The following is a 27,927-nucleotide window of genomic DNA, read 5'->3' as shown; positions in this document are numbered from 1 at the left end:
TTATCGATTCTGGTGCGGAGGGGCGTTTTATCGTTTCTGGTGCGGAGGGGTGTTTTATCGATTCTGGTGCGGAGGGGAGTTTTATCGATTCTGGTGCGGAGGGGTGTTTTATCGATTCTGGTGCGGAGGGGAGTTTTATCGATTCTGGTGCGGAGGGGAGTTTTATCGATTCTGGTGCGGAGGGGTGTTTTATCGATTCTGGTGCGGAGGGGTGTTTTATCGGTTCTGGTGCGGAGGGGTGTTTTATCGATTCTGGTGCGGAGGGGTGTTTTATCGATTCTGGTGCGGAGGGGTGTTTGTTTTATCGATTCTGGTGCGGAGGGGTGTTTTATCGATTCTGGTGCGGACGGGTGTTTTATCGATTCTGGTGCGGAGGGGAGTTTGTTTTATCGATTCTGGTGCGGAGGGGTGTTTTAACGATTCTGGTGCGGAGGGGTGTTTTATCGATTCTGGTGCGGAGGGGAGATTTTTCGATTCTGGTGCGGAGGGGCGTTTTATCGATTCTGGTGCGGAGGGGCGTTTTATCGATTCTGGTGCGGAGGGGAGTTTTATCGATTCTGGTGCGGAGGGGTGTTTTATCGATTCTGGTGCGGAGGGGTGTTTTATCTGTTCTGGTGCGGAGGGGTGTTTTACCGATTCTGGTGCGGAGGGGTGTTTTATCGATTCTGGTGCGGAGGGGAGTTTTATCGATTCTGGTGCGGAGGGGTGTTTTATCCATTCTGGTGCGGAGGGGAGTTTTATCGATTCTGGTGCGGAGGGGTTTTTTATCGATTCTGGTGCGGAGGGGTGTTTTACCGATTCTGGTGCGGAGGGGTGTTTTATCAATTCTGGTGCGGAGGGGAGTTTTATCGATTCTGGTGCGGAGGGGTGTTTTATCCATTCTGGTGCGGAGGGGAGTTTTATCGATTCTGGTGCGGAGGGGTTTTTTATCGATTCTGGTGCGGAGGGGTGTTTTATCGATTCTGGTGCGGAGGGGAGTTTTATCGATTCTGGTGCGGAGGGGTGTTTTATCGATTCTGGTGCGGAGGGGAGTTTTATCGATTCTGGTGCGGAGGGGTGTTTTATCGATTCTGGTGCGGAGGGGAGTTTTATCGATTCTGGTGCGGAGGGGAGTTTTATCGATTCTGGTGCGGAGGGGAGTTTGTTTTATCGATTCTGGTGCAGAGGGGAGTTTTATCGATTCTGGTGCGGAGGGGTGTTTTATCGATTCTGGTGCGCAGGGGTGTTTTATCGATTCTGGTGCGGAGGGGAGTTTTATCGATTCTGGTGCGGAGGGGTGTTTTATCGATTCTGGTGCGGAGGGGTGTTTTATCGATTCTGGTGCGGAGGGGTGTTTTATCGATTCTGGTGCGGAGGGGCGTTTTCTCGATTCTGGTGCGGAGGGGTGTTTTATCGATTCTGGTGCGGAGGGGAGTTTTATCGATTCTGGTGCGGAGGGGTGTTTTATCGATTCTGGTGCGGAGGGGAGTTTTATCGATTCTGGTGCGGAGGGGAGTTTGTTTTATTGATTCTGGTGCGGAGGGGAGTTTTATCGATTCTGGTGCGGAGGGGTGTTTTATCGATTCTGGTGCGCAGGGGTGTTTTATCGATTCTGGTGCGGAGGGGAGTTTTATCGATTCTGGTGCGGAGGGGTGTTTTATCGATTCTGGTGCGGAGGGGTGTTTTATCGATTCTGGTGCGGAGGGGTGTTTTCTCGATTCTGGTGCGGAGGGGTGTTTTATCGATTCTGGTGCGGAGGGGAGTTTTATCGATTCTGGTGCGGAGGGGAGTTTTATCGATTCTGGTGCGGAGGGGTGTTTTATCGATTCTGGTGCGGAGGGGAGTTTTATCGATTCTGGTGCGGAGGGGTGTTTTATCGATTCTGGTGCGCAGGGGTGTTTTATCGATTCTGGTGCGGAGGGGAGTTTTATCGATTCTGGTGCGGAGGGGTGTTTTATCGATTCTGGTGCGGAGGGGTGTTTTATCGATTCTGGTGCGGAGGGGAGTTTTATCGATTCTGGTGCTGAGGGGAGTTTTATCGATTCTGGTGCGGAGGGGGGTTTTATCGATTCTGGTGCGGAGGGGAGTTTTATCGATTCTGGTGCGGAGGGGTGTTTTATCGATTCTGGTGCGGAGGGGCGTTTTCTCGATTCTGGTGCGGAGGGGTGTTTTATCGATTCTGGTGCGGAGGGGAGTTTTATCGATTCTGGTGCGGAGGGGTGTTTTATCGATTCTGGTGCGGAGGGAAGTTTTATCGATTCTGGTGCGGAGGGGAGTTTGTTTTATCGATTCTGGTGCAGAGGGGAGTTTTATCGATTCTGGTGCGGAGGGGTGTTTTATCGATTCTGGTGCGCAGGGGTGTTTTATCGATTCTGGTGCGGAGGGGTGTTTTATCGATTCTGGTGCGGAGGGGTGTTTTATCGATTCTGGTGCGGAGGGGTGTTATATCGATTCTGGTGCGGAGGGGAGTTTTATCGATTCTGGTGCGGACGGGTGTTTTATCGATTCTGGTGCGGAGGGGAGTTTGTTTTATCGATTCTGGTGCGGAGGGGTGTTTTAACGATTCTGGTGCGGAGGGGTGTTTTATCGATTCTGGTGCGGAGGGGAGATTTTTCGATTCTGGTGCGGAGGGGCGTTTTATCGATTCTGGTGCGGAGGGGCGTTTTATCGATTCTGGTGCGGAGGGGAGTTTTATCGATTCTGGTGCGGAGGGGTGTTTTATCGATTCTGGTGCGGGGGGCGTTTTATCGATTCTGGTGCGGAGGGGAGTTTTATCGATTCTGGTGCGGAGGGGAGTTTTATCGATTCTGGTGCGGAGGGGAGTTTGTTTTATTGATTCTGGTGCGGAGGGGAGTTTTATCGATTCTGGTGCGGAGGGGTGTTTTATCGATTCTGGTGCGCAGGGGTGTTTTATCGATTCTGGTGCGGAGGGGAGTTTTATCGATTCTGGTGCGGAGGGGAGTTTTATCGATTCTGGTGCGGAGGGGTGTTTTCTCGATTCTGGTGCGGAGGGGAGTTTTATCGATTCTGGTGCGGAGGGGAGTTTTATCGATTCTGGTGCGGAGGGGCGTTTTATCGATTCTGGTGCGGAGGGGTGTTTTATCGATTCTGGTGCGGAGGGGAGTTTTATCGATTCTGGTGCGGAGGGGTGTTTTATCGATTCTGGTGCGGAGGGGAGTTTTATCGATTCTGGTGCGGAGGGGAGTTTTATCGATTCTGGTGCGGAGGGGTGTTTTATCGGTTCTGGTGCGGAGGGGTGTTTTATCGATTCTGGTGCGGAGGGGTGTTTTATCGATTCTGGTGCGGAGGGGTGTTTGTTTTATCGATTCTGGTGCCGAGGGGTGTTTTATCGATTCTGGTGCGGACGGGTGTTTTATCGATTCTGGTGCGGAAGGGAGTTTGTTTTATCGATTCTGGTGCGGAGGGGTGTTTTAACGATTCTGGTGCGGAGGGGTGTTTTATCGATTCTGGTGCGGAGGGGAGATTTTTCGATTCTGGTGCGGAGGGGCGTTTTATCGATTCTGGTGCGGAGGGGCGTTTTATCGATTCTGGTGCGGAGGGGAGTTTTATCGATTCTGGTGCGGAGGGGTGTTTTATCGATTCTGGTGCGGAGGGGTGTTTTATCTGTTCTGGTGCGGAGGGGTGTTTTACCGATTCTGGTGCGGAGGGGTGTTTTATCGATTCTGGTGCGGAGGGGAGTTTTATCGATTCTGGTGCGGAGGGGTGTTTTATCCATTCTGGTGCGGAGGGGAGTTTTATCGATTCTGGTGCGGAGGGGTTTTTTATCGATTCTGGTGCGGAGGGGTGTTTTACCGATTCTGGTGCGGAGGGGTGTTTTATCAATTCTGGTGCGGAGGGGAGTTTTATCGATTCTGGTGCGGAGGGGTGTTTTATCCATTCTGGTGCGGAGGGGAGTTTTATCGATTCTGGTGCGGAGGGGTTTTTTATCGATTCTGGTGCGGAGGGGTGTTTTATCGATTCTGGTGCGGAGGGGAGTTTTATCGATTCTGGTGCGGAGGGGTGTTTTATCGATTCTGGTGCGGAGGGGAGTTTTATCGATTCTGGTGCGGAGGGGTGTTTTATCGATTCTGGTGCGGAGGGGAGTTTTATCGATTCTGGTGCGGAGGGGAGTTTTATCGATTCTGGTGCGGAGGGGAGTTTGTTTTATCGATTCTGGTGCAGAGGGGAGTTTTATCGATTCTGGTGCGGAGGGGTGTTTTATCGATTCTGGTGCGCAGGGGTGTTTTATCGATTCTGGTGCGGAGGGGAGTTTTATCGATTCTGGTGCGGAGGGGTGTTTTATCGATTCTGGTGCGGAGGGGTGTTTTATCGATTCTGGTGCGGAGGGGTGTTTTATCGATTCTGGTGCGGAGGGGCGTTTTCTCGATTCTGGTGCGGAGGGGTGTTTTATCGATTCTGGTGCGGAGGGGAGTTTTATCGATTCTGGTGCGGAGGGGTGTTTTATCGATTCTGGTGCGGAGGGGAGTTTTATCGATTCTGGTGCGGAGGGGAGTTTGTTTTATTGATTCTGGTGCGGAGGGGAGTTTTATCGATTCTGGTGCGGAGGGGTGTTTTATCGATTCTGGTGCGCAGGGGTGTTTTATCGATTCTGGTGCGGAGGGGAGTTTTATCGATTCTGGTGCGGAGGGGTGTTTTATCGATTCTGGTGCGGAGGGGTGTTTTATCGATTCTGGTGCGGAGGGGTGTTTTCTCGATTCTGGTGCGGAGGGGTGTTTTATCGATTCTGGTGCGGAGGGGAGTTTTATCGATTCTGGTGCGGAGGGGAGTTTTATCGATTCTGGTGCGGAGGGGTGTTTTATCGATTCTGGTGCGGAGGGGAGTTTTATCGATTCTGGTGCGGAGGGGTGTTTTATCGATTCTGGTGCGCAGGGGTGTTTTATCGATTCTGGTGCGGAGGGGAGTTTTATCGATTCTGGTGCGGAGGGGTGTTTTATCGATTCTGGTGCGGAGGGGTGTTTTATCGATTCTGGTGCGGAGGGGAGTTTTATCGATTCTGGTGCTGAGGGGAGTTTTATCGATTCTGGTGCGGAGGGGGGTTTTATCGATTCTGGTGCGGAGGGGAGTTTTATCGATTCTGGTGCGGAGGGGTGTTTTATCGATTCTGGTGCGGAGGGGCGTTTTCTCGATTCTGGTGCGGAGGGGTGTTTTATCGATTCTGGTGCGGAGGGGAGTTTTATCGATTCTGGTGCGGAGGGGTGTTTTATCGATTCTGGTGCGGAGGGAAGTTTTATCGATTCTGGTGCGGAGGGGAGTTTGTTTTATCGATTCTGGTGCAGAGGGGAGTTTTATCGATTCTGGTGCGGAGGGGTGTTTTATCGATTCTGGTGCGCAGGGGTGTTTTATCGATTCTGGTGCGGAGGGGTGTTTTATCGATTCTGGTGCGGAGGGGTGTTTTATCGATTCTGGTGCGGAGGGGTGTTTTATCGATTCTGGTGCGGAGGGGAGTTTTATCGATTCTGGTGCGGACGGGTGTTTTATCGATTCTGGTGCGGAGGGGAGTTTGTTTTATCGATTCTGGTGCGGAGGGGTGTTTTAACGATTCTGGTGCGGAGGGGTGTTTTATCGATTCTGGTGCGGAGGGGAGATTTTTCGATTCTGGTGCGGAGGGGCGTTTTATCGATTCTGGTGCGGAGGGGCGTTTTATCGATTCTGGTGCGGAGGGGTGTTTTATCGATTCTGGTGCGGGGGGCGTTTTATCGATTCTGGTGCGGAGGGGAGTTTTATCAATTCTGATGCGGAGGGGAGTTTTATCGATTCTGGTGCGGAGGGGAGTTTTATCGATTCTGGTGCGGAGGGGTGTTTTATCGATTCTGGTGCGGAGGGGAGTTTTATCGATTCTGGTGCGGAGGGGAGTTTTATCGATTCTGGTGCGGAGGGGAGTTTGTTTTATCGATTCTGGTGCGGAGGGGAGTTTTATCGATTCTGGTGCGGAGGGGTGTTTTTATCGATTCTGGTGCGGAGGGGTGTTTTATCGATTCTGGTGCGGAGGGGAGTTTTATCGATTCTGGTGCGGAGGGGTGTTTTATCGATTCTGGTGTGGACGGGTGTTTTATCGATTCTGGTGCGGAGGGGAGTTTTATCGATTCTGGTGCGGAGGGGTGTTTTATCGATTCTGGTGCGGAGGGGAGTTTTATCGATTCTGGTGCGGAGGGGTGTTTTATCGATTCTGGTGCGGAGGGGTGTTTTATCGATTCTGGTGCGGAGGGGAGTTATATCGATTCTGGTGCGGAGGGGTGTTTTATCGATTCTGGTGCGGAGGGGAGTTTTATCGATTCTGGTGCGGAGGGGTGTTTTATCGATTCTGGTGCGGAGGGGAGTTTGTTTTATCGATTCTGGTGCGGAGGGGTGTTTTATCGATTCTGGTGCGGAGGGGTGTTTGTTTTATCGATTCTGGTGCGGAGGGGTGTTTTATCGATTCTGGTGCGGAGGGGTGTTTTATCGATTCTGGTGCGGAGGGGAGTTTTATCGATTCTGGTGCGGACGGGTGTTTTTATCGATTCTGGTGCGGAGAGGAGTTTGTTTTATCGATTCTGGTGCGGAGGGGTGTTTTAACGATTCTGGTGCGGAGGGGTGTTTTATCGATTCTGGTGCGGAGGGGAGATTTTTCGATTCTGGTGCGGAGGGGCGTTTTATCGATTCTGGTGCGGAGGGGCGTTTTATCGATTCTGGTGCGGAGGGGAGTTTTATCGATTCTGGTGCGGAGGGGTGTTTTATCGATTCTGGTGCGGAGGGGTGTTTTATCGGTTCTGGTGCGGAGGGGTGTTTTACCGATTCTGGTGCGGAGGGGTGTTTTATCGATTCTGGTGCGGAGGGGAGTTTTATCGATTCTGGTGCGGAGGGGTGTTTTATCCATTCTGGTGCGGAGGGGAGTTTTATCGATTCTGGTGCGGAGGGGTTTTTTATCGATTCTGGTGCGGAGGGGTGTTTTACCGATTCTGGTGCGGAGGGGTGTTTTATCAATTCTGGTGCGGAGGGGAGTTTTATCGATTCTGGTGCGGAGGGGTGTTTTATCCATTCTGCTGCGGAGGGGAGTTTTATCGATTCTGGTGCGGAGGGGTGTTTTATCGATTCTGGTGCGGAGGGGAGTTTTATCGATTCTGGTGCGGAGGGGAGTTTTATCGATTCTGGTGCGGAGGGGAGTTTGTTTTATCGATTCTGGTGCAGAGGGGAGTTTTATCGATTCTGGTGCGGAGGGGTGTTTTATCGATTCTGGTGCGCAGGGGTGTTTTATCGATTCTGGTGCGGAGGGGAGTTTTATCGATTCTGGTGCGGAGGGGTGTTTTATCGATTCTGGTGCGGAGGGGTGTTTTATCGATTCTGGTGCGGAGGGGTGTTTTATCGATTCTGGTGCGGAGGGGCGTTTTCTCGATTCTGGTGCGGAGGGGTGTTTTATCGATTCTGGTGCGGAGGGGAGTTTTATCGATTCTGGTGCGGAGGGGTGTTTTATCGATTCTGGTGCGGAGGGGAGTTTTATCGATTCTGGTGCGGAGGGGAGTTTGTTTTATTGATTCTGGTGCGGAGGGGAGTTTTATCGATTCTGGTGCGGAGGGGTGTTTTATCGATTCTGGTGCGCAGGGGTGTTTTATCGATTCTGGTGCGGAGGGGAGTTTTATCGATTCTGGTGCGGAGGGGTGTTTTATCGATTCTGGTGCGGAGGGGTGTTTTATCGATTCTGGTGCGGAGGGGTGTTTTCTCGATTCTGGTGCGGAGGGGTGTTTTATCGATTCTGGTGCGGAGGGGAGTTTTATCGATTCTGGTGCGGAGGGGTGTTTTATCGATTCTGGTGCGGAGGGGAGTTTTATCGATTCTGGTGCGGAGGGGTGTTTTATCGATTCTGGTGCGCAGGGGTGTTTTATCGATTCTGGTGCGGAGGGGAGTTTTATCGATTCTGGTGCGGAGGGGTGTTTTATCGATTCTGGTGCGGAGGGGTGTTTTATCGATTCTGGTGCGGAGGGGAGTTTTATCGATTCTGGTGCTGAGGGGAGTTTTATCGATTCTGGTGCGGAGGGGGGTTTTATCGATTCTGGTGCGGAGGGGAGTTTTATCGATTCTGGTGCGGAGGGGTGTTTTATCGATTCTGGTGCGGAGGGGCGTTTTCTCGATTCTGGTGCGGAGGGGTGTTTTATCGATTCTGGTGCGGAGGGGAGTTTTATCGATTCTGGTGCGGAGGGGTGTTTTATCGATTCTGGTGCGGAGGGAAGTTTTATCGATTCTGGTGCGGAGGGGAGTTTGTTTTATCGATTCTGGTGCAGAGGGGAGTTTTATCGATTCTGGTGCGGAGGGGTGTTTTATCGATTCTGGTGCGCAGGGGTGTTTTATCGATTCTGGTGCGGAGGGGTGTTTTATCGATTCTGGTGCGGAGGGGTGTTTTATCGATTCTGGTGCGGAGGGGTGTTTTATCGATTCTGGTGCGGAGGGGAGTTTTATCGATTCTGGTGCGGACGGGTGTTTTATCGATTCTGGTGCGGAGGGGAGTTTGTTTTATCGATTCTGGTGCGGAGGGGTGTTTTAACGATTCTGGTGCGGAGGGGTGTTTTATCGATTCTGGTGCGGAGGGGAGATTTTTCGATTCTGGTGCGGAGGGGCGTTTTATCGATTCTGGTGCGGAGGGGCGTTTTATCGATTCTGGTGCGGAGGGGAGTTTTATCGATTCTGGTGCGGAGGGGTGTTTTATCGATTCTGGTGCGGGGGGCGTTTTATCGATTCTGGTGCGGAGGGGAGTTTTATCAATTCTGATGCGGAGGGGAGTTTTATCGATTCTGGTGCGGAGGGGAGTTTTATCGATTCTGGTGCGGAGGGGTGTTTTATCGATTCTGGTGCGGAGGGGAGTTTTATCGATTCTGGTGCGGAGGGGAGTTTTATCGATTCTGGTGCGGAGGGGAGTTTGTTTTATCGATTCTGGTGCGGAGGGGAGTTTTATCGATTCTGGTGCGGAGGGGTGTTTTATCGATTCTGGTGCGGAGGGGTGTTTTATCGATTCTGGTGCGGAGGGGAGTTTTATCGATTCTGGTGCGGAGGGGTGTTTTATCGATTCTGGTGTGGACGGGTGTTTTATCGATTCTGGTGCGGAGGGGAGTTTTATCGATTCTGGTGCGGAGGGGTGTTTTATCGATTCTGGTGCGGAGGGGAGTTTTATCGATTCTGGTGCGGAGGGGTGTTTTATCGATTCTGGTGCGGAGGGGTGTTTTATCGATTCTGGTGCGGAGGGGAGTTATATCGATTCTGGTGCGGAGGGGTGTTTTATCGATTCTGGTGCGGAGGGGAGTTTTATCGATTCTGGTGCGGAGGGGTGTTTTATCGATTCTGGTGCGGAGGGGAGTTTGTTTTATCGATTCTGATGCGGAGGGGTGTTTTATCGATTCTGGTGCGGAGGGGTGTTTGTTTTATCGATTCTGGTGCGGAGGGGTGTTTTATCGATTCTGGTGCGGAGGGGTGTTTTATCGATTCTGGTGCGGAGGGGAGTTTTATCGATTCTGGTGCAGACGGGTGTTTTATCGATTCTGGTGCGGAGGGGAGTTTGTTTTATCGATTCTGGTGCGGAGGGGTGTTTTAACGATTCTGGTGCGGAGGGGTGTTTTATCGATTCTGGTGCGGAGGGGAGATTTTTCGATTCTGGTGCGGAGGGGCGTTTTATCGATTCTGGTGCGGAGGGGCGTTTTATCGATTCTGGTGCGGAGGGGAGTTTTATCGATTCTGGTGCGGAGGGGTGTTTTATCGATTCTGGTGCGGAGGGGTGTTTTATCGGTTCTGGTGCGGAGGGGTGTTTTACCGATTCTGGTGCGGAGGGGTGTTTTATCGATTCTGGTGCGGAGGGGAGTTTTATCGATTCTGGTGCGGAGGGGTGTTTTATCCATTCTGGTGCGGAGGGGAGTTTTATCGATTCTGGTGCGGAGGGGTTTTTTATCGATTCTGGTGCGGAGGGGTGTTTTACCGATTCTGGTGCGGAGGGGTGTTTTATCAATTCTGGTGCGGAGGGGAGTTTTATCGATTCTGGTGCGGAGGGGTGTTTTATCCATTCTGCTGCGGAGGGGAGTTTTATCGATTCTGGTGCGGAGGGGTTTTTTATCGATTCTGGTGCGGAGGGGTGTTTTATCAATTCTGGTGCGGAGGGGAGTTTTATCGATTCTGGTGCAGAGGGGAGTTTTATCGATTCTGGTGCGGAGGGGTGTTTTATCGATTCTGGTGCGCAGGGGTGTTTTATCGATTCTGGTGCGGAGGGGTGTTTTATCGATTCTGGTGCGGAGGGGTGTTTTATCGATTCTGGTGCGGAGGGGTGTTTTATCGATTCTGGTGCGGAGGGGAGTTTTATCGATTCTGGTGCGGACGGGTGTTTTATCGATTCTGGTGCGGAGGGGAGTTTGTTTTATCGATTCTGGTGCGGAGGGGTGTTTTAACGATTCTGGTGCGGAGGGGTGTTTTATCGATTCTGGTGCGGAGGGGAGATTTTTCGATTCTGGTGCGGAGGGGCGTTTTATCGATTCTGGTGCGGAGGGGCGTTTTATCGATTCTGGTGCGGAGGGGAGTTTTATCGATTCTGGTGCGGAGGGGTGTTTTATCGATTCTGGTGCGGGGGGCGTTTTATCGATTCTGGTGCGGAGGGGAGTTTTATCAATTCTGATGCGGAGGGGAGTTTTATCGATTCTGGTGCGGAGGGGAGTTTTATCGATTCTGGTGCGGAGGGGTGTTTTATCGATTCTGGTGCGGAGGGGAGTTTTATCGATTCTGGTGCGGAGGGGAGTTTTATCGATTCTGGTGCGGAGGGGAGTTTGTTTTATCGATTCTGGTGCGGAGGGGATTTTTATCGATTCTGGTGCGGAGGGGTGTTTTATCGATTCTGGTGCGGAGGGGTGTTTTATCGATTCTGGTGCGGAGGGGAGTTTTATCGATTCTGGTGCGGAGGGGTGTTTTATCGATTCTGGTGTGGACGGGTGTTTTATCGATTCTGGTGCGGAGGGGAGTTTTATCGATTCTGGTGCGGAGGGGTGTTTTATCGATTCTGGTGCGGAGGGGAGTTTTATCGATTCTGGTGCGGAGGGGTGTTTTATCGATTCTGGTGCGGAGGGGTGTTTTATCGATTCTGGTGCGGAGGGGAGTTATATCGATTCTGGTGCGGAGGGGTGTTTTATCGATTCTGGTGCGGAGGGGAGTTTTATCGATTCTGGTGCGGAGGGGTGTTTTATCGATTCTGGTGCGGAGGGGAGTTTGTTTTATCGATTCTGGTGCGGAGGGGTGTTTTATCGATTCTGGTGCGGAGGGGTGTTTGTTTTATCGATTCTGGTGCGGAGGGGTGTTTTATCGATTCTGGTGCGGAGGGGTGTTTTATCGATTCTGGTGCGGAGGGGAGTTTTATCGATTCTGGTGCGGACGGGTGTTTTATCGATTCTGGTGCGGAGGGGAGTTTGTTTTATCGATTCTGGTGCGGAGGGGTGTTTTAACGATTCTGGTGCGGAGGGGTGTTTTATCGATTCTGGTGCGGAGGGGAGATTTTTCGATTCTGGTGCGGAGGGGCGTTTTATCGATTCTGGTGCGGAGGGGCGTTTTATCGATTCTGGTGCGGAGGGGAGTTTTATCGATTCTGGTGCGGAGGGGTGTTTTATCGATTCTGGTGCGGAGGGGTGTTTTATCGGTTCTGGTGCGGAGGGGTGTTTTACCGATTCTGGTGCGGAGGGGTGTTTTATCGATTCTGGTGCGGAGGGGAGTTTTATCGATTCTGGTGCGGAGGGGTGTTTTATCCATTCTGGTGCGGAGGGGAGTTTTATCGATTCTGGTGCGGAGGGGTTTTTTATCGATTCTGGTGCGGAGGGGTGTTTTACCGATTCTGGTGCGGAGGGGTGTTTTATCAATTCTGGTGCGGAGGGGAGTTTTATCGATTCTGGTGCGGAGGGGTGTTTTATCCATTCTGCTGCGGAGGGGAGTTTTATCGATTCTGGTGCGGAGGGGTTTTTTATCGATTCTGGTGCGGAGGGGTGTTTTATCAATTCTGGTGCGGAGGGGAGTTTTATCGATTCTGGTGCGGAGGGGTGTTTTATCGATTCTGGTGCGGAGGGGTGTTTTATCGATTCTGGTGCGGAGGGGTGTTTTATCGATTCTGGTGCGGAGGGGAGTTTGTTTTATCGATTCTGGTGCGGAGGGGTGTTTTATCGATTCTGGTGCGGAGGGGTGTTTGTTTTATCGATTCTGGTGCGGAGGGGTGTTTTATCGATTCTGGTGCGGAGGGGAGTTTTATCGATTCTGGTGCGGAGGGGAGTTTGTTTTATTGATTCTGGTGCGGAGGGGAGTTTTATCGATTCTGGTGCGGAGGGGTGTTTTATCGATTCTGGTGCGCAGGGGTGTTTTATCGATTCTGGTGCGGAGGGGAGTTTTATCGATTCTGGTGCGGAGGGGTGTTTTATCGATTCTGGTGCGGAGGGGTGTTTTATCGATTCTGGTGCGGAGGGGTGTTTTCTCGATTCTGGTGCGGAGGGGTGTTTTATCGATTCTGGTGCGGAGGGGAGTTTTATCGATTCTGGTGCGGAGGGGAGTTTTATCGATTCTGGTGCGGAGGGGTGTTTTATCGATTCTGGTGCGGAGGGGAGTTTTATCGATTCTGGTGCGGAGGGGTGTTTTATCGATTCTGGTGCGGAGGGGAGTTTTATCGATTCTGGTGCGGAGGGGTGTTTTATCGATTCTGGTGCGGAGGGGTGTTTTATCGATTCTGGTGCGGAGGGGAGTTTTATCGATTCTGGTGCTGAGGGGAGTTTTATCGATTCTGGTGCGGAGGGGTGTTTTATCGATTCTGGTGCGGAGGGGTGTTTTCTCGATTCTGGTGCGGAGGGGTGTTTTATCGATTCTGGTGCGGAGGGGTGTTTGTTTTATCGATTCTGGTGCGGAGGGGTGTTTTATCGATTCTGGTGCGGAGGGGAGTTTTATCGATTCTGGTGCGGAGGGGAGTTTGTTTTATTGATTCTGGTGCGGAGGGGAGTTTTATCGATTCTGGTGCGGAGGGGTGTTTTATCGATTCTGGTGCGCAGGGGTGTTTTATCGATTCTGGTGCGGAGGGGAGTTTTATCGATTCTGGTGCGGAGGGGTGTTTTATCGATTCTGGTGCGGAGGGGTGTTTTATCAATTCTGGTGCGGAGGGGAGTTTTATCGATTCTGGTGCGGAGGGGTGTTTTATCCATTCTGGTGCGGAGGGCAGTTTTATCGATTCTGGTGTGGAGGGGTTTTTTATCGATTCTGGTGCGGAGGGGTGTTTTATCGATTCTGGTGCGGAGGGGAGTTTTATCGATTCTGGTGCGGAGGGGTGTTTTATCGATTCTGGTGCGGAGGGGTGTTTTATCGATTCTGGTGCGGAGGGGTGTTTTATCGATTCTGGTGCGGAGGGGAGTTTGTTTTATCGATTCTGGTGCGGAGGGGTGTTTTATCGATTCTGGTGCGGAGGGGTGTTTGTTTTATCGATTCTGGTGCGGAGGGGTGTTTTATCGATTCTGGTGCGGAGGGGAGTTTTATCGATTCTGGTGCGGAGGGGAGTTTGTTTTATTGATTCTGGTGCGGAGGGGAGTTTTATCGATTCTGGTGCGGAGGGGTGTTTTATCGATTCTGGTGCGCAGGGGTGTTTTATCGATTCTGGTGCGGAGGGGAGTTTTATCGATTCTGGTGCGGAGGGGTGTTTTATCGATTCTGGTGCGGAGGGGTGTTTTATCGATTCTGGTGCGGAGGGGTGTTTTATCGATTCTGGTGCGGAGGGGAGTTTGTTTTATCGATTCTGGTGCGGAGGGGTGTTTTATCGATTCTGGTGCGGAGGGGTGTTTGTTTTATCGATTCTGGTGCGGAGGGGTGTTTTATCGATTCTGGTGCGGAGGGGAGTTTTATCGATTCTGGTGCGGAGGGGAGTTTGTTTTATTGATTCTGGTGCGGAGGGGAGTTTTATCGATTCTGGTGCGGAGGGGTGTTTTATCGATTCTGGTGCGCAGGGGTGTTTTATCGATTCTGGTGCGGAGGGGAGTTTTATCGATTCTGGTGCGGAGGGGTGTTTTATCGATTCTGGTGCGGAGGGGTGTTTTATCGATTCTGGTGCGGAGGGGTGTTTTCTCGATTCTGGTGCGGAGGGGTGTTTTATCGATTCTGGTGCGGAGGGGAGTTTTATCGATTCTGGTGCGGAGGGGAGTTTTATCGATTCTGGTGCGGAGGGGTGTTTTATCGATTCTGGTGCGGAGGGGTGTTTTATCGATTCTGGTGCGGAGGGGAGTTTTATCGATTCTGGTGCGGAGGGGAGTTTTATCGATTCTGGTGCGGAGGGGAGTTTGTTTTATCGATTCTGGTGCAGAGGGGAGTTTTATCGATTCTGGTGCGGAGGGGTGTTTTATCGATTCTGGTGCGGAGGGGTGTTTTATCGATTCTGGTGCGGAGGGGTGTTTTATCGATTCTGGTGCGGAGGGGCGTTTTCTCGATTCTGGTGCGGAGGGGTGTTTTATCGATTCTGGTGCGGAGGGGAGTTTTATCGATTCTGGTGCGGAGGGGTGTTTTATCGATTCTGGTGTTGAGGGGAGTTTTATCGATTCTGGTGCGGAGGGGAGTTTGTTTTATTGATTCTGGTGCGGAGGGGAGTTTTATCGATTCTGGTGCGGAGGGGTGTTTTATCGATTCTGGTGCGCAGGGGTGTTTTATCGATTCTGGTGCGGAGGGGAGTTTGTTTTATTGATTCTGGTGCGGAGGGGAGTTTTATCGATTCTGGTGCGGAGGGGTGTTTTATCGATTCTGGTGCGCAGGGGTGTTTTATCGATTCTGGTGCGGAGGGGCGTTTTATCGATTCTGGTGCGGAGGGGCGTTTTATCGATTCTGGTGCGGAGGGGAGTTTTATCGATTCTGGTGCGGAGGGGTGTTTTATCGATTCTGGTGCGGAGGGGTGTTTTATCGGTTCTGGTGCGGAGGGGTGTTTTACCGATTCTGGTGCGGAGGGGTGTTTTATCGATTCTGGTGCGGAGGGGAGTTTTATCGATTCTGGTGCGGAGGGGTGTTTTATCCATTCTGGTGCGGAGGGGAGTTTTATCGATTCTGGTGCGGAGGGGTTTTTTATCGATTCTGGTGCGGAGGGGTGTTTTACCGATTCTGGTGCGGAGGGGTGTTTTATCAATTCTGGTGCGGAGGGGAGTTTTATCGATTCTGGTGCGGAGGGGTGTTTTATCCATTCTGGTGCGGAGGGGAGTTTTATCGATTCTGGTGCGGAGGGGTTTTTTATCGATTCTGGTGCGGAGGGGTGTTTTATCGATTCTGGTGCGGAGGGGAGTTTTATCGATTCTGGTGCGGAGGGGTGTTTTATCGATTCTGGTGCGGAGGGGAGTTTTATCGATTCTGGTGCGGAGGGGTGTTTTATCGATTCTGGTGCGGAGGGGAGTTTTATCGATTCTGGTGCGGAGGGGAGTTTTATCGATTCTGGTGCGGAGGGGAGTTTGTTTTATCGATTCTGGTGCAGAGGGGAGTTTTATCGATTCTGGTGCGGAGGGGTGTTTTATCGATTCTGGTGCGCAGGGGTGTTTTATCGATTCTGGTGCGGAGGGGAGTTTTATCGATTCTGGTGCGGAGGGGTGTTTTATCGATTCTGGTGCGGAGGGGTGTTTTATCGATTCTGGTGCGGAGGGGTGTTTTATCGATTCTGGTGCGGAGGGTCGTTTTCTCGATTCTGGTGCGGAGGGGTGTTTTATCGATTCTGGTGCGGAGGGGAGTTTTATCGATTCTGGTGCGGAGGGGTGTTTTATCGATTCTGGTGCGGAGGGGAGTTTTATCGATTCTGGTGCGGAGGGGAGTTTGTTTTATTGATTCTGGTGCGGAGGGGAGTTTTATCGATTCTGGTGCGGAGGGGTGTTTTATCGATTCTGGTGCGCAGGGGTGTTTTATCGATTCTGGTGCGGAGGGGAGTTTTATCGATTCTGGTGCGGAGGGGTGTTTTATCGATTCTGGTGCGGAGGGGTGTTTTATCGATTCTGGTGCGGAGGGGTGTTTTCTCGATTCTGGTGCGGAGGGGTGTTTTATCGATTCTGGTGCGGAGGGGAGTTTTATCGATTCTGGTGCGGAGGGGAGTTTTATCGATTCTGGTGCGGAGGGGTGTTTTATCGATTCTGGTGCGGAGGGGAGTTTTATCGATTCTGGTGCGGAGGGGTGTTTTATCGATTCTGGTGCGCAGGGGTGTTTTGTCGATTCTGGTGCGGAGGGGAGTTTTATCGATTCTGGTGCGGAGGGGTGTTTTATCGATTCTGGTGCGGAGGGGTGTTTTATCGATTCTGGTGCGGAGGGGAGTTTTATCGATTCTGGTGCTGAGGGGAGTTTTATCGATTCTGGTGCAGAGGGGGGTTTTATCGATTCTGGTGCGGAGGGGAGTTTTATCGATTCTGGTGCGGAGGGGTGTTTTATCGATTCTGGTGCGGAGGGGCGTTTTCTCGATTCTGGTGCGGAGGGGTGTTTTATCGATTCTGGTGCGGAGGGGAGTTTTATCGATTCTGGTGCGGAGGGGTGTTTTATCGATTCTGGTGCGGAGGGAAGTTTTATCGATTCTGGTGCGGAGGGGAGTTTGTTTTATCGATTCTGGTGCAGAGGGGAGTTTTATCGATTCTGGTGCGGAGGAGTGTTTTATCGATTCTGGTGCGCAGGGGTGTTTTATCGATTCTGGTGCGGAGGGGTGTTTTATCGATTCTGGTGCGGAGGGGTGTTTTATCGATTCTGGTGCGGAGGGGTGTTTTATCGATTCTGGTGCGGAGGGGTGTTTTATCGATTCTGGTGCGGAGGGGAGTTTTATCGATTCTGGTGCGGACGGGTGTTTTATCGATTCTGGTGCGGAGGGGAGTTTGTTTTATCGATTCTGGTGCGGAGGGGTGTTTTAACGATTCTGGTGCGGAGGGGTGTTTTATCGATTCTGGTGCGGAGGGGAGATTTTTCGATTCTGGTGCGGAGGGGCGTTTTATCGATTCTGGTGCGGAGGGGCGTTTTATCGATTCTGGTGCGGAGGGGAGTTTTATCGATTCTGGTGCGGAGGGGTGTTTTATCGATTCTGGTGCGGGGGGCGTTTTATCGATTCTGGTGCGGAGGGGAGTTTTATCAATTCTGATGCGGAGGGGAGTTTTATCGATTCTGGTGCGGAGGGGAGTTTTATCGATTCTGGTGCGGAGGGGTGTTTTATCGATTCTGGTGCGGAGGGGAGTTTTATCGATTCTGGTGCGGAGGGGAGTTTTATCGATTCTGGTGCGGAGGGGAGTTTGTTTTATCGATTCTGGTGCGGAGGGGAGTTTTATCGATTCTGGTGCGGAGGGGTGTTTTATCGATTCTGGTGCGGAGGGGTGTTTTATCGATTCTGGTGCGGAGGGGAGTTTTATCGATTCTGGTGCGGAGGGGTGTTTTATCGATTCTGGTGCGGACGGGTGTTTTATCGATTCTGGTGCGGAGGGGAGTTTTATCGATTCTGGTGCGGAGGGGTGTTTTATCGATTCTGGTGCGGAGGGGAGTTTTATCGATTCTGGTGCGGAGGGGTGTTTTACCGATTCTGGTGCGGAGGGGTGTTTTATCGATTCTGGTGCGGAGGGGAGTTATATCGATTCTGGTGCGGAGGGGTGTTTTATCGATTCTGGTGCGGAGGGGAGTTTTATCGATTCTGGTGCGGAGGGGTGTTTTATCGATTCTGGTGCGGAGGGGAGTTTGTTTTATCGATTCTGGTGCGGAGGGGTGTTTTATCGATTCTGGTGCGGAGGGGTGTTTGTTTTATCGATTCTGGTGCGGAGGGGTGTTTTATCGATTCTGGTGCGGAGGGGTGTTTTATCGATTCTGGTGCGGAGGGGAGTTTTATCGATTCTGGTGCGGACGGGTGTTTTATCGATTCTGGTGCGGAGGGGAGTTTGTTTTATCGATTCTGGTGCGGAGGGGTGTTTTAACGATTCTGGTGCGGAGGGGTGTTTTATCGATTCTGGTGCGGAGGGGAGATTTTTCGATTCTGGTGCGGAGGGGCGTTTTATCGATTCTGGTGCGGAGGGGCGTTTTATCGATTCTGGTGCGGAGGGGAGTTTTATCGATTCTGGTGCGGAGGGGTGTTTTATCGATTCTGGTGCGGAGGGGTGTTTTATCGGTTCTGGTGCGGAGGGGTGTTTTACCGATTCTGGTGCGGAGGGGTGTTTTATCGATTCTGGTGCGGAGGGGAGTTTTATCGATTCTGGTGCGGAGGGGTGTTTTATCCATTCTGGTGCGGAGGGGAGTTTTATCGATTCTGGTGCGGAGGGGTTTTTTATCGATTCTGGTGCGGAGGGGTGTTTTACCGATTCTGGTGCGGAGGGGTGTTTTATCAATTCTGGTGCGGAGGGGAGTTTTATCGATTCTGGTGCGGAGGGGTGTTTTATCCATTCTGCTGCGGAGGGGAGTTTTATCGATTCTGGTGCGGAGGGGTTTTTTATCGATTCTGGTGCGGAGGGGTGTTTTATCGATTCTGGTGCGGAGGGGAGTTTTATCGATTCTGGTGCGGAGGGGTGTTTTATCGATTCTGGTGCGGAGGGGTGTTTTATCGATTCTGGTGCGGAGGGGTGTTTTATCGATTCTGGTGCGGAGGGGAGTTTGTTTTATCGATTCTGGTGCGGAGGGGTGTTTTATCGATTCTGGTGCGGAGGGGTGTTTGTTTTATCGATTCTGGTGCGGAGGGGTGTTTTATCGATTCTGGTGCGGAGGGGAGTTTTATCGATTCTGGTGCGGAGGGGAGTTTGTTTTATTGATTCTGGTGCGGAGGGGAGTTTTATCGATTCTGGTGAGGAGGGGTGTTTTATCGATTCTGGTGCGCAGGGGTGTTTTATCGATTCTGGTGCGGAGGGTAGTTTTATCGATTCTGGTGCGGAGGGGTGTTTTATCGATTCTGGTGCGGAGGGGTGTTTTATCGATTCTGGTGCGGAGGGGTGTTTTCTCGATTCTGGTGCGGAGGGGTGTTTTATCGATTCTGGTGCGGAGGGGAGTTTTATCGATTCTGGTGCGGAGGGGAGTTTTATCGATTCTGGTGCGGAGGGGTGTTTTATCGATTCTGGTGCGGAGGGGAGTTTTATCGATTCTGGTGCGGAGGGGTGTTTTATCGATTCTGGTGCGCAGGGGTGTTTTATCGATTCTGGTGCGGAGGGGAGTTTTATCGATTCTGGTGCGGAGGGGTGTTTTATCGATTCTGGTGCGGAGGGGTGTTTTATCGATTCTGGTGCGGAGGGGAGTTTTATCGATTCTGGTGCTGAGGGGAGTTTTATCGATTCTGGTGCGGAGGGGTGTTTTATCGATTCTGGTGCGGAGGGGTGTTTTCTCGATTCTGGTGCGGAGGGGTGTTTTATCGATTCTGGTGCGGAGGGGTGTTTGTTTTATCGATTCTGGTGCGGAGGGGTGTTTTATCGATTCTGGTGCGGAGGGGAGTTTTATCGATTCTGGTGCGGAGGGGTGTTTTATCGATTCTGGTGCGGAGGGGTGTTTTCTCGATTCTGGTGCGGAGGGGTGTTTTATCGATTCTGGTGCGGAGGGGTGTTTGTTTTATCGATTCTGGTGCGGAGGGGTGTTTTATCGATTCTGGTGCGGAGGGGAGTTTTATCGATTCTGGTGCGGAGGGGAGTTTGTTTTATTGATTCTGGTGCGGAGGGGAGTTTTATCGATTCTGGTGCGGAGGGGTGTTTTATCGATTCTGGTGCGCAGGGGTGTTTTATCGATTCAGGTGCGGAGGGGAGTTTTATCGATTCTGGTGCGGAGGGGTGTTTTATCGATTCTGGTGCGGAGGGGTGTTTTATCAATTCTGGTGCGGAGGGGAGTTTTATCGATTCTGGTGCGGAGGGGTGTTTTATCCATTCTGGTGCGGAGGGGAGTTTTATCGATTCTGGTGCGGAGGGGTTTTTTATCGATTCTGGTGCGGAGGGGTGTTTTATCGATTCTGGTGCGGAGGGGAGTTTTATCGATTCTGGTGCGGAGGGGTGTTTTATCGATTCTGGTGCGGAGGGGTGTTTTATCGATTCTGGTGCGGAGGGGTGTTTTATTGATTCTGGTGCGGAGGGGAGTTTGTTTTATCGATTCTGGTGCGGAGGGGTGTTTTATCGATTCTGGTGCGGAGGGGTGTTTGTTTTATCGATTCTGGTGCGGAGGGGTGTTTTATCGATTCTGGTGCGGAGGGGAGTTTTATCGATTCTGGTGCGGAGGGGAGTTTGTTTTATTGATTCTGGTGCGGAGGGGAGTTTTATCGATTCTGGTGCGGAGGGGTGTTTTATCGATTCTGGTGCGCAGGGGTGTTTTATCGATTCTGGTGCGGAGGGGAGTTTTATCGATTCTGGTGCGGAGGGGTGTTTTATCGATTCTGGTGCGGAGGGGTGTTTTATCGATTCTGGTGCGGAGGGGAGTTTGTTTTATCGATTCTGGTGCGGAGGGGTGTTTTATCGATTCTGGTGCGGAGGGGTGTTTGTTTTATCGATTCTGGTGCGGAGGGGTGTTTTATCGATTCTGGTGCGGAGGGGTGTTTTACCGATTCTGGTGCGGAGGGGTGTTTTATCAATTCTGGTGCGGAGGGGAGTTTTATCGATTCTGGTGCGGAGGGGTGTTTTATCCATTCTGGTGCGGAGGGGAGTTTTATCGATTCTGGTGCGGAGGGGTGTTTTATCGATTCTGGTGCGCAGGGGTGTTTTATCGATTCTGGTGCGGAGGGGAGTTTTATCGATTCTGGTGCGGAGGGGTGTTTTATCGATTCTGGTGCGGAGGGGTGTTTTATCGATTCTGGTGCGGAGGGGTGTTTTATCGATTCTGGTGCGGAGGGTCGTTTTCTCGATTCTGGTGCGGAGGGGTGTTTTATCGATTCTGGTGCGGAGGGGAGTTTTATCGATTCTGGTGCGGAGGGGTGTTTTATCGATTCTGGTGCGGAGGGGAGTTTTATCGATTCTGGTGCGGAGGGGAGTTTGTTTTATTGATTCTGGTGCGGAGGGGAGTTTTATCGATTCTGGTGCGGAGGGGTGTTTTATCGATTCTGGTGCGCAGGGGTGTTTTATCGATTCTGGTGCGGAGGGGAGTTTTATCGATTCTGGTGCGGAGGGGTGTTTTATCGATTCTGGTGCGGAGGGGTGTTTTATCGATTCTGGTGCGGAGGGGTGTTTTCTCGATTCTGGTGCGGAGGGGTGTTTTATCGATTCTGGTGCGGAGGGGAGTTTTATCGATTCTGGTGCGGAGGGGAGTTTTATCGATTCTGGTGCGGAGGGGTGTTTTATCGATTCTGGTGCGGAGGGGAGTTTTATCGATTCTGGTGCGGAGGGGTGTTTTATCGATTCTGGTGCGCAGGGGTGTTTTATCGATTCTGGTGCGGAGGGGAGTTTTATCGATTCTGGTGCGGAGGGGTGTTTTATCGATTCTGGTGCGGAGGGGTGTTTTATCGATTCTGGTGCGGAGGGGAGTTTTATCGATTCTGGTGCTGAGGGGAGTTTTATCGATTCTGGTGCGGAGGGGGGTTTTATCGATTCTGGTGCGGAGGGGAGTTTTATCGATTCTGGTGCGGAGGGGTGTTTTATCGATTCTGGTGCGGAGGGGCGTTTTCTCGATTCTGGTGCGGAGGGGTGTTTTATCGATTCTGGTGCGGAGGGGAGTTTTATCGATTCTGGTGCGGAGGGGTGTTTTATCGATTCTGGTGCGGAGGGAAGTTTTATCGATTCTGGTGCGGAGGGGAGTTTGTTTTATCGATTCTGGTGCAGAGGGGAGTTTTATCGATTCTGGTGCGGAGGAGTGTTTTATCGATTCTGGTGCGCAGGGGTGTTTTATCGATTCTGGTGCGGAGGGGTGTTTTATCGATTCTGGTGCGGAGGGGTGTTTTATCGATTCTGGTGCGGAGGGGTGTTTTATCGATTCTGGTGCGGAGGGGTGTTTTATCGATTCTGGTGCGGAGGGGAGTTTTATCGATTCTGGTGCGGACGGGTGTTTTATCGATTCTGGTGCGGAGGGGAGTTTGTTTTATCGATTCTGGTGCGGAGGGGTGTTTTAACGATTCTGGTGCGGAGGGGTGTTTTATCGATTCTGGTGCGGAGGGGAGATTTTTCGATTCTGGTGCGGAGGGGCGTTTTATCGATTCTGGTGCGGAGGGGCGTTTTATCGATTCTGGTGCGGAGGGGAGTTTTATCGATTCTGGTGCGGAGGGGTGTTTTATCGATTCTGGTGCGGGGGGCGTTTTATCGATTCTGGTGCGGAGGGGAGTTTTATCAATTCTGATGCGGAGGGGAGTTTTATCGATTCTGGTGCGGAGGGGAGTTTTATCGATTCTGGTGCGGAGGGGTGTTTTATCGATTCTGGTGCGGAGGGGAGTTTTATCGATTCTGGTGCGGAGGGGAGTTTTATCGATTCTGGTGCGGAGGGGAGTTTGTTTTATCGATTCTGGTGCGGAGGGGAGTTTTATCGATTCTGGTGCGGAGGGGTGTTTTATCGATTCTGGTGCGGAGGGGTGTTTTATCGATTCTGGTGCGGAGGGGAGTTTTATCGATTCTGGTGCGGAGGGGTGTTTTATCGATTCTGGTGCGGACGGGTGTTTTATCGATTCTGGTGCGGAGGGGAGTTTTATCGATTCTGGTGCGGAGGGGTGTTTTATCGATTCTGGTGCGGAGGGGAGTTTTATCGATTCTGGTGCGGAGGGGTGTTTTACCGATTCTGGTGCGGAGGGGTGTTTTATCGATTCTGGTGCGGAGGGGAGTTATATCGATTCTGGTGCGGAGGGGTGTTTTATCGATTCTGGTGCGGAGGGGAGTTTTATCGATTCTGGTGCGGAGGGGTGTTTTATCGATTCTGGTGCGGAGGGGAGTTTGTTTTATCGATTCTGGTGCGGAGGGGTGTTTTATCGATTCTGGTGCGGAGGGGTGTTTGTTTTATCGATTCTGGTGCGGAGGGGTGTTTTATCGATTCTGGTGCGGAGGGGTGTTTTATCGATTCTGGTGCGGAGGGGAGTTTTATCGATTCTGGTGCGGACGGGTGTTTTATCGATTCTGGTGCGGAGGGGAGTTTGTTTTATCGATTCTGGTGCGGAGGGGTGTTTTAACGATTCTGGTGCGGAGGGGTGTTTTATCGATTCTGGTGCGGAGGGGAGATTTTTCGATTCTGGTGCGGAGGGGCGTTTTATCGATTCTGGTGCGGAGGGGCGTTTTATCGATTCTGGTGCGGAGGGGAGTTTTATCGATTCTGGTGCGGAGGGGTGTTTTATCGATTCTGGTGCGGAGGGGTGTTTTATCGGTTCTGGTGCGGAGGGGTGTTTTACCGATTCTGGTGCGGAGGGGTGTTTTATCGATTCTGGTGCGGAGGGGAGTTTTATCGATTCTGGTGCGGAGGGGTGTTTTATCCATTCTGGTGCGGAGGGGAGTTTTATCGATTCTGGTGCGGAGGGGTTTTTTATCGATTCTGGTGCGGAGGGGTGTTTTACCGATTCTGGTGCGGAGGGGTGTTTTATCAATTCTGGTGCGGAGGGGAGTTTTATCGATTCTGGTGCGGAGGGGTGTTTTATCCATTCTGCTGCGGAGGGGAGTTTTATCGATTCTGGTGCGGAGGGGTTTTTTATCGATTCTGGTGCGGAGGGGTGTTTTATCGATTCTGGTGCGGAGGGGAGTTTTATCGATTCTGGTGCGGAGGGGTGTTTTATCGATTCTGGTGCGGAGGGGTGTTTTATCGATTCTGGTGCGGAGGGGTGTTTTATCGATTCTGGTGCGGAGGGGAGTTTGTTTTATCGATTCTGGTGCGGAGGGGTGTTTTATCGATTCTGGTGCGGAGGGGTGTTTGTTTTATCGATTCTGGTGCGGAGGGGTGTTTTATCGATTCTGGTGCGGAGGGGAGTTTTATCGATTCTGGTGCGGAGGGGAGTTTGTTTTATTGATTCTGGTGCGGAGGGGAGTTTTATCGATTCTGGTGCGGAGGGGTGTTTTATCGATTCTGGTGCGCAGGGGTGTTTTATCGATTCTGGTGCGGAGGGGAGTTTTATCGATTCTGGTGCGGAGGGGTGTTTTATCGATTCTGGTGCGGAGGGGTGTTTTATCGATTCTGGTGCGGAGGGGTGTTTTCTCGATTCTGGTGCGGAGGGGTGTTTTATCGATTCTGGTGCGGAGGGGAGTTTTATCGATTCTGGTGCGGAGGGGAGTTTTATCGATTCTGGTGCGGAGGGGTGTTTTATCGATTCTGGTGCGGAGGGGAGTTTTATCGATTCTGGTGCGGAGGGGTGTTTTATCGATTCTGGTGCGCAGGGGTGTTTTATCGATTCTGGTGCGGAGGGGAGTTTTATCGATTCTGGTGCGGAGGGGTGTTTTATCGATTCTGGTGCGGAGGGGTGTTTTATCGATTCTGGTGCGGAGGGGAGTTTTATCGATTCTGGTGCTGAGGGGAGTTTTATCGATTCTGGTGCGGAGGGGTGTTTTATCGATTCTGGTGCGGAGGGGTGTTTTCTCGATTCTGGTGCGGAGGGGTGTTTTATCGATTCTGGTGCGGAGGGGTGTTTGTTTTATCGATTCTGGTGCGGAGGGGTGTTTTATCGATTCTGGTGCGGAGGGGAGTTTTATCGATTCTGGTGCGGAGGGGAGTTTGTTTTATTGATTCTGGTGCGGAGGGGAGTTTTATCGATTCTGGTGCGGAGGGGTGTTTTATCGATTCTGGTGCGCAGGGGTGTTTTATCGATTCAGGTGCGGAGGGGAGTTTTATCGATTCTGGTGCGGAGGGGTGTTTTATCGATTCTGGTGCGGAGGGGTGTTTTATCAATTCTGGTGCGGAGGGGAGTTTTATCGATTCTGGTGCGGAGGGGTGTTTTATCCATTCTGGTGCGGAGGGGAGTTTTATCGATTCTGGTGCGGAGGGGTTTTTTATCGATTCTGGTGCGGAGGGGTGTTTTATCGATTCTGGTGCGGAGGGGAGTTTTATCGATTCTGGTGCGGAGGGGTGTTTTATCGATTCTGGTGCGGAGGGGTGTTTTATCGATTCTGGTGCGGAGGGGTGTTTTATCGATTCTGGTGCGGAGGGGAGTTTGTTTTATCGATTCTGGTGCGGAGGGGTGTTTTATCGATTCTGGTGCGGAGGGGTGTTTGTTTTATCGATTCTGGTGCGGAGGGGTGTTTTATCGATTCTGGTGCGGAGGGGAGTTTTATCGATTCTGGTGCGGAGGGGAGTTTGTTTTATTGATTCTGGTGCGGAGGGGAGTTTTATCGATTCTGGTGCGGAGGGGTGTTTTATCGATTCTGGTGCGCAGGGGTGTTTTATCGATTCTGGTGCGGAGGGGAGTTTTATCGATTCTGGTGCGGAGGGGTGTTTTATCGATTCTGGTGCGGAGGGGTGTTTTATCGATTCTGGTGCGGAGGGGTGTTTTATCGATTCTGGTGCGGAGGGGAGTTTGTTTTATCGATTCTGGTGCGGAGGGGTGTTTTATCGATTCTGGTGCGGAGGGGTGTTTGTTTTATCGATTCTGGTGCGGAGGGGTGTTTTATCGATTCTGGTGCGGAGGGGAGTTTTATCGATTCTGGTGCGGAGGGGAGTTTGTTTTATTGATTCTGGTGCGGAGGGGAGTTTTATCGATTCTGGTGCGGAGGGGTGTTTTATCGATTCTGGTGCGCAGGGGTGTTTTATCGATTCTGGTGCGGAGGGGAGTTTTATCGATTCTGGTGCGGAGGGGTGTTTTATCGATTCTGGTGCGGAGGGGTGTTTTATCGATTCTGGTGCGGAGGGGTGTTTTCTCGATTCTGGTGCGGAGGGGTGTTTTATCGATTCTGGTGCGGAGGGGAGTTTTATCGATTCTGGTGCGGAGGGGAGTTTTATCGATTCTGGTGCGGAGGGGTGTTTTATCGATTCTGGTGCGGAGGGGTGTTTTATCGATTCTGGTGCGGAGGGGAGTTTTATCGATTCTGGTGCGGAGGGGAGTTTGTTTTATCGATTCTGGTGCAGAGGGGAGTTTTATCGATTCTGGTGCGGAGGGGTGTTTTATCGATTCTGGTGCGCAGGGGTGTTTTATCGATTCTGGTGCGGAGGGGAGTTTTATCGATTCTGGTGCGGAGGGGTGTTTTATCGATTCTGGTGCGGAGGGGTGTTTTATCGATTCTGGTGCGGAGGGGTGTTTTATCGATTCTGGTGCGGAGGGGCGTTTTCTCGATTCTGGTGCGGAGGGGTGTTTTATCGATTCTGGTGCGGAGGGGAGTTTTATCGATTCTGGTGCGGAGGGGTGTTTTATCGATTCTGGTGCGGAGGGGAGTTTTATCGATTCTGGTGCGGAGGGGAGTTTGTTTTATTGATTCTGGTGCGGAGGGGAGTTTTATCGATTCTGGTGCGGAGGGGTGTTTTATCGATTCTGGTGCGCAGGGGTGTTTTATCGTTTCTGGTGCGGAGGGGAGTTTTATCGATTCTGGTGCGGAGGGGTGTTTTATCGATTCTGGTGCGGAGGGGTGTTTTATCGATTCTGGTGCGGAGGGGTGTTTTCTCGATTCTGGTGCGGAGGGGTGTTTTATCGATTCTGGTGCGGAGGGGAGTTTTATCGATTCTGGTGCGGAGGGGAGTTTTATCGATTCTGGTGCGGAGGGGTGTTTTATCGATTCTGGTGCAGAGGGGAGTTTTATCGATTCTGGTGCGGAGGGGTGTTTTATCGATTCTGGTGCGCAGGGGTGTTTTATCGATTCTGGTGCGGAGGGGAGTTTTATCGATTCTGGTGCGGAGGGGTGTTTTATCGTTTCTGGTGCTGAGGGGTGTTTTATCGATTCTGGTGCGGAGGGGAGTTTTATCGATTCTGGTGCTGAGGGGAGTTTTATCGATTCTGGTGCCGAGGGGAGTTTTATCGATTCTGGTGCGGAGGGGAGTTTTATCGATTCTGGTGCGGAGGGGTGTTTTATCGATTCTGGTGCGGAGGGGCGTTTTCTCGATTCTGGTGCGGAGGGGAGTTTTATCGATTCTGGTGCGGAGGGGAGTTTTATCGATTCTGGTGCGGAGGGGTGTTTTATCGATTCTGGTGCGGAGGGGAGTTTTATCGATTCTGGTGCGGAGGGGAGTTTGTTTTATCGATTCTGGTGCGGAGGGGAGTTTTATCGATTCTGGTGCGGAGGGGTGTTTTATCGATTCTGGTGCGCAGGGGTGTTTTATCGATTCTGGTGCGGAGGGGAGTTTTATCGATTCTGGTGCGGAGGGGTGTTTTATCGATTCTGGTGCGGAGGGGTGTTTTATCGATTCTGGTGCGGAGGGGTGTTTTCTCGATTCTGGTGCGGAGGGGTGTTTTATCGATTCTGGTGCGGAGGGGAGTTTTATCGATTCTGGTGCGGAGGGGAGTTTTATCGATTCTGGTGCGGAGGGGTGTTTTATCGATTCTGGTGCGGAGGGGTGTTTTATCGATTCTGGTGCGGAGGGGAGTTTTATCGATTCTGGTGCGGAGGGGAGTTTTATCGATTCTGGTGCGGAGGGGAGTTTGTTTTATCGATTCTGGTGCAGAGGGGAGTTTTATCGATTCTGGTGCGGAGGGGTGTTTTATCGATTCTGGTGCGCAGGGGTGTTTTATCGATTCTGGTGCGGAGGGGAGTTTTATCGATTCTGGTGCGGAGGGGTGTTTTATCGATTCTGGTGCGGAGGGGTGTTTTATCGATTCTGGTGCGGAGGGGCGTTTTCTCGATTCTGGTGCGGAGGGGTGTTTTATCGATTCTGGTGCGGAGGGGAGTTTTATCGATTCTGGTGCGGAGGGGTGTTTTATCGATTCTGGTGCGGAGGGGAGTTTTATCGATTCTGGTGCGGAGGGGAGTTTGTTTTATTGATTCTGGTGCGGAGGGGAGTTTTATCGATTCTGGTGCGGAGGGGTGTTTTATCGATTCTGGTGCGCAGGGGTGTTTTATCGTTTCTGGTGCGGAGGGGAGTTTTATCGATTCTGGTGCGGAGGGGTGTTTTATCGATTCTGGTGCGGAGGGGTGTTTTATCGATTCTGGTGCGGAGGGGTGTTTTCTCGATTCTGGTGCGGAG

The sequence above is a fragment of the Hemitrygon akajei genome, chromosome 3 (genome assembly GCF_048418815.1).
Source record: "Hemitrygon akajei chromosome 3, sHemAka1.3, whole genome shotgun sequence".
Taxonomy (NCBI): domain Eukaryota; kingdom Metazoa; phylum Chordata; class Chondrichthyes; order Myliobatiformes; family Dasyatidae; genus Hemitrygon; species Hemitrygon akajei.
The sequence above is the reverse complement of the archived record's forward strand: the minus strand, read 5'-3'. Positions refer to the sequence as shown.